This window comes from Podarcis cretensis (assembly GCF_951804945.1).
Source record: "Podarcis cretensis genome assembly, chromosome: 6".
Taxonomy (NCBI): Eukaryota; Metazoa; Chordata; class Lepidosauria; order Squamata; family Lacertidae; genus Podarcis; species Podarcis cretensis.
In genome coordinates, this window is record NC_137175.1 from 6,315,566 (window position 1) to 6,322,382 (window position 6,817).

Below are 6,817 nucleotides of genomic sequence, written 5' to 3' on the forward strand. Positions count from 1 at the left end.
TATCTAAAATAGATGGTATCCAACGCTTACCCCCCCATGAGATAAGCACTGGGGTAAACCTTCAACTCAGTGGTCTTGTTCTTTTCAGTGACATGTAAGAAATTCTCAGTTGTATTGTTCTCATAGGCAGTACCAGGAACCAGAAGGAAAAAACCCTCTTGCACTCTGCGAAGAGTTTGAAGTCTTCTAAACATAGTCTTTGAATCCTTTACTCTCAACCGCCTTCAGTCCCCATTTAGCATTAAGTGACTCCTCACTCTTTATTTCCGGAGCTGCCATCAAGTTTGACAGCCTAACTTCATTCACAGTCTTATTGGAATACCCATTCTTCCTTGCAGGCCTGCACTCTATTCACTAAGCAACTAATCTCCCACCATTCCAAATAAAAGTTGGCTGGTTGAGATTCACCTTTGAGCAGCAACACTTTCATTTACCCCAGAGTATTTTGGGACTGACCCTCTTACAAACAGGGGGTCCTTTTTATAGGTTACGTGACCAGTGTATTTGATACAGCTCCATACTTCTGTGTCATCCTTTTTAAAAGTCAGGATATGCTGATCGTCTTTCCAACATCCTGTGATGAAGAATTCAATGAATTAAGCATGTGTTGTTTTCTGTCTTGAACCTCCCACAGGAACTTCTGTGTCCTTATCTGTCCTTTGCCTAGAGCTGGACCATCAAGGGATCAGTCATGTCATATTTTTGTTCTTGCAGATCTTATTTAGTGGTTTTATCTGTTTAAAGTAGTCATCCCCTTATGGTAGAGTAGAGAAGTTCCTGGTTGTAGAACAGAGGCAGACAGGCTTAAGGCTGATCATAGAATCATAGAATCATAGAGTTGGAAGAGACCACAAGGGCCATCGAGTCCAACCCCCTGCCAAGCAGGCTGGCATGACCTACTCTGCTTTTTTTTACTAGAATCCTGAGTTACATCCATGGGAGCTTGGTACATAAAATATAAAATATATGTTAAAGTTACTTATAAAAGTCAGAAGCTAAAAGCAAGTTAAACTAAAAATATATAAGTAAAACCAACAGTTTAAAATATATAATAAAGCTGCATATTAAAATGCATGCCAGAATCACTTGTTAGCAACATGTGCTAACATGGTTGCTGTTCTGAAATCTCTCCCTTGGTCTTTTGCTATAAGGAAACATTGCACATTAAATAGTATGATTCACACTTGTACCTAGCATCCTTGCCCTTTGTAAACAGCCTCCTTTCTCAAAAAATCAGCAAACCAAACTTAAGGAGGGAGTGTGTTTTTCTTTCACTCTTGTCTGATGCATCTATAATGTATGCATATAAATCATTGGCCCTATGTGTGCCTGAGATTCCGGGATTTTGAAGGTGTCCTAGTGAGTTAGAGGAAAAAGGGGGGTGGGGAAACTTCTAAGTTTTCCAAAAATGAAAACGTTGACTGCCATTTTAGTTGCTGGATCTTATTCTTACCTTCACCGGTAGGGTCCCAAAACCCATTTGAACAGATTTTCGAGGGTGCATGGGAACGGGGAGCACAGAGGAGGGTGAAGTTCCATCGTAGAAGCAGAAGTCTGCTTCCTTGTTTGCAGCTCATTTTCAGAAGATTTTGCTTCAAGACACTGTACACAGCCAGTTCTCCTATTAATCACACATTTGAAAAGGAAAAACCATCAAATACAGTATACATTGCTTTGCATAGGCCCTGGCTGGATGTTTCCTTTGCTACTACATTTGGAAAGACTGCTCCGGTATTAGTGTAGCTTACCCACATTGGAGGCGCATCCTCTTGCGCACTTGACACCCTGCCAGGCCTCTCGCTGCTGCCCGTGGTGCGCAGTCTCATGAAGTCGCTCTGACTCTGCTGGTGCTGCTGATGTCACAGCTTCTGAGCTCTGCTCTTAGCGCTCTCGTTTCACATTCATAATCTGGTGATTCTAGGGCAGAATAAAGCATTAGGCTTTTTATGCGAGCAGGCGGGTTTCAGGATCATGTCAGTCAAATGGCTCTCGAGCAGCAGGCGCGTATCTGCTGTTTAGCTGATAGAATAAACAGTATATTGCTAATGTATTTTGACGTGTTCATATTGTAGTGGAGGTTTCAGCTTTAGATTTTATATATAATTCATATTTAGGTCAAATAACAACAGTTCTTTGTGTCTTTGTAGCTATAGTTGTTTCTTACCTTCCATCTTTAGGCTATTCCAAGTGGGTTTCTGCTGACTCTTTCTTTCTCAGTACATAGAAGTACTTTATTTCTTTTTCTCCTGACAGGATACTTTCCTTCGGAAGGATATGAACCATCTATATTACCTTGGCACTGTTTTTTTATAACCTGGGCTGGTTACATATTTAATTAGGTCCCAGCTTTTTTGGGGATATTTAGCTACACTGAGGTGATAGTATTCTGCCTTAACTCTTGCACACTTCTGATATATTTAAAACTAGCCAGCATCTGCTCAAAGCCACCTGCATGATATTAATGCCTGTCATTGCTGGGAGGCAACTGATGTTCGTTTCCTTTAGTTCCATTTCTGCTTGCTTTTTATATTAGAATCCTAATGTAGTTTTTTAAAAAAACTTATTTTAGAAATAAGTCAATAGGCAGCCCAGCTTAAAGCGCTCTCTTCTAGATGACTTGTGTTTTTCTTTTAATAACTTTCCCCAAAAGAAAGACTTCATTGGTTCTTTCATTTAACCAATTCAGTAATTTAGTCTGTGAAATGGAAGGCTTTGGAACTTTCTAAAGAATTTAATTTCTTTAAATAAGCTGAAGAAGTGTGCATGCACACGAAAGCTCATACCAAGAACAAACTTAGTTGGTCTCTAAGGTGCTACTGGACAATTTATTTATTTTATATATATATTTCTACTGCATCAGACCAACACGGCTACCTACCTGAATCTTTAATTTCTTTAACATCTTAATTTTTGTAGTGTCATATAAGAGTTTGAATGCTACTTGCTATGGTAACTGTTATTCTACCTTTGGTGAAAGCCCCTCCCAGTGGGGGTGGGGGTGTGAAGGATGCTTGGGTTACTAAATAATATTGATTTATATTGATAATTTGATATTTTAAGCCCTATATTGTTCTTATTTTAATGGAATTTAGAAATTTATGATTTGAGATGTACTTGATTTAAACGTATTTTAATTTATTAATTTTACCTTGTTATACCTGTTTTGTTGTATGATCTATTGAATATGGGCCTATGGCCGCAATAAACTATCTATCATGCTTGGGTTACTACTGAATCCCTTCAGAGTGTGCATAAGGAGGGAGCCTTTCATGCACAGCATGAGAGGTAACTAAACTCTCCACCCTGCATTGTTCGCTCCCTCAATGCTTTTTACCAGTGTTTTCAGGGTGGGGGTGAGTTCACTTCTGACAGGAGAGGCAAAAGCTGTTTCAGGGACAAAGTGCACTTGGAGGAGTCCCAAACCACCCCATGGTGTGGTTTAAATCATTCTGGCCCCAAAGCATGACAGTGTGATGTCCCTCTTATGTCTACTTGTACTCAATATCAGTGTGTCATATGTACATGGAGTACAAGGTCACAGGCCTTTATAAGAAGTTGGTCAATTAGACTTAAATGGCTAAATTTTAATCCACTAAGCTTATTAGAGCAACAACATTTGGGCAGCGGTAGTTAAACTTGTCACAAGAGTCTGTGTAACCTGTGAAACAAGGTTAATGATGACGGTTAAAAACATGTCTTAGTGTGAGCTAGTTGGGGGCCATAATTAAGCTGAAAAATTGTGTGCATGTGTACGTACTAGATTGCTCCAATTAGGTGATGGAAACATAACCTTTTACCTAGGAAAAATGAGTTTAAACAACTCTGGATCCTCAGCTTCTCATAGTGTGTTTCTAGGCCAAGAGACCCACTAAACACACAGATTGGTCGTGTTCATATATCACGCTAAGCTGTACTATGGCTTAGTGTATATATACACTGTTTTCTGTGAAGAAGGCAACAGCCATTTTGCTCATCTCTGGACTTTATAGGTTGGACTGGCAAATAATCCAAGGCTAGGCATACTGTGTCATCTGAACCCAGGATTGCCTTTAAAGTATTTCCTCCTAAACCATGATTTGTAGCCAAGGTTGAGGAGGAGAGACTTTAACCGCAATCCTGGGTTTGCATAACACTGTAAGCTAAATCTTGGTTGAGTTACTATTCTGTGCTGAACTAAAAATTCTGGGGGGAGCAAAGCGAATGCAGACTCTTTGTGGGGAGCCAGCGTGTTTATATGGTCATGATAAAACACACTCTCACACTTACTATTGCCTCTTCCCATGTGGATTTCTCAAAAGAGCTTAGCAACAGAGCACCCAGAAAGCAGTAAGGATGATTTGAATCAACCAAACAAATCTTTTTGTGTTGTGTCTCTCTCCAAGTTATGATTCGACAGTACTTGATATGATTCAACAGTGTTATTTCCTCTGGGTGAAGGCAGGGTCGTTTAGGCTTGATACAAAGCTCCAAGGTCTGCTGAAAAATAGTTTTGAGGCAAACATTTCTCATTTGGGATCTATTCTGAAAGAGGTCGGCCAGCCTGATGATGCTAGCAGTTTGCTTCTGATGCTGATGAACATGTCCATAATTTAAAACCTGGCATGCTGAACTTGGCTGTAGAAATGTCAAATATTTCCGCTATACAAGAAGTTTGGGTCGTTTAAACAGGAAGGACTGCATTACTAACTGGAATACTGGTATGCTGCTGCGCTGTGGGTTAAACCACAGAGCCTAGGACTTGCCGATCAGAAGGTCGGCGGTTCAAATCCCCGCAACAGGATGAGCTCCCGTTGCTCGGTCCCTGCTCCTGCCAACCTAGCAGTTCGGAAGCACATCAAAGTGCAAGTAGATAAATAGGTACCGCTCCGGCAGGAAGGTAAAACGGCGTTTCTGTGTGCTGCTCTGGTTCGCCAGAAGCGGCTTAGTCATTCCGGCCACATGACCTGGAAGCTGTACGCTGGCTCCCTCGGCCAATAAAGTGAGATGAGCGCCGCAACCCTAGAGTTGGTCATGACCGGACCTAATGGTCAGGGGTCCCTTTACCTTTACCTTTACCTTTACAGGAGAGACTATTCAGGTCCTAAGCTGGTGTCTGGGGGCAGTGACTGGCTTCATTAGGGCCAATAAACGGGGCAACAAAGTAGGATCACATAATGCTAATCCTGAAAGCATGGTACTGGTTGCCTCTGAGCTATTGGTTCCTGTTCAAGGTGTTAGCCTTAGTATTAAAAGCCCTGGACAACTTAGGGCCTTAGTACTTATAGAAGCATCTTTTCCAATACTTGTTGACTTGTGCCTTAAGATCTGTGATGGAGGCCTTATTCATAGCTCCACCATTGGGCATGGCCTATTAAGTCACCGCCGCAGGGAACACCCTGACTTTGGACCTGTCCCCCTGTAGAATTGTGCTTGTCTCCTATGGTGACATAATTTCATTGACAGTTTAAAATGTACCTGTTTGCCTGGATCTTTGGCAAGGATGATTTGGGCTGATGACCTATTATTCATTGTTTTTTGTACTGCATATATAGACTCTTTTACTGATACCCACATAAAAATGCTTCTTAACAGTATTTTAATTAGATTGTTTTTAACTAATTTTGTACCACTCTGGGCTCCTATGGGAGGAGATGCTGGGTAAAAAATATGATAAAATACTTTCATGTTTTAAAATTTATTATAGCAACAATATTTAATATTGTCATTGGGTTGTATCCATTGTTAGACATACTTTGAGTAGATCCATTAAAATAAGTGGATGTGATTAACTTGGAACCACTAACTTTAGTGCATCTACTTGTGAGTAGAATTTAGTTTCCCCTCCATCTGTTAATAGCATCAGGCATAGCTGACAACAAATCAATCAGTTTTTTAAAGGCCAAGTGTTGCTGTTAGCAACCTAGGACGACAATAATTTTTTCTGTATACCTACTGCCCCTCTAGCAGAGCAAGTAATATGGGTTTAAAGAAAAAAATGTGATCGTAGAACCTGCAGTTTTAGTGCAGTCAGAAATTCTGTGCAAATGGAGGAACTGAAGAAAAGTAGATTTCAAAGCATTAACGCTGAATTGTGATTTTTCTCCTCTCATTTGGATGTGTGTGGAGGGGAGGGACCAATGTCTTCACTGTATAAAATGCAGTTTATGAAAATATAGTCAGAGTATTTGAAACAACAGAAAGATTATTCAGTAAACAGAGAGCTTTATTTTAATCCAAACCTCTGTCAGTAGGCTGGGATCTGAGACCGTTCCATTCTAGCAGGGAGGCTATGTGCTCCTTCCTTGCTGACATGTGCAGTAAGCATCACTGATGGTAAATAGACAAAAAACTGACATAAAAAGGGCAATAGAAACCAGTAGGAGACCATTACAACCTCCCAGGAACACTGTTACCGACCTTAAGGTGGCTATTCTTGAGCACAGATACTTCAAAGGGAGACTCCAGTGTGAAACTCCTGAAATACAACTGATAATGAATTTCAGTTTAATCACCTGTGATCTGAATAGGAATAAATAGCCTTTTATCTCACTAAGGTGTTCATTAGCTTACCAATTTCAAGATGTCAATGGGCACAGTCATGATTTCACATAAATACATGTAAGCTGTAACCGAAATGACAGTCTTGAGTTTCCTTCTTATCTCGCTACCAACATTTATTCTCCTTTACACCCATTTGCTGCCATTAAAAATAATAATCTAGTTTTATTCCTTTTAAATTTTAGCTGAATGGCTAATTAATTACATCACCATGCATTCTCAACCATGAAAACAGAGAGAGAGAGAGAGAGAGAGCTGTCTGTGGCTCTGACAACCCACA

At 40.3% G+C, this 6,817-nt stretch overlaps 1 long non-coding RNA gene across 1 annotated transcript in view; it reads right to left on the bottom strand.

Moving 5' to 3' along the window:
• LOC307218115 overlaps nucleotides 1–3,016 on the bottom strand; it is a 281,127-nt gene extending 278,111 nt beyond the window's left edge. Inside the window, exon 1 of the long non-coding RNA XR_013839786.1 lies at nucleotides 1,749–3,016. This is a non-coding gene — a long non-coding RNA (uncharacterized lncRNA). The remainder of the gene's footprint in view (nucleotides 1–1,748) is intronic.
• Nucleotides 3,017–6,817: the final 3,801 nt, after the last annotated feature.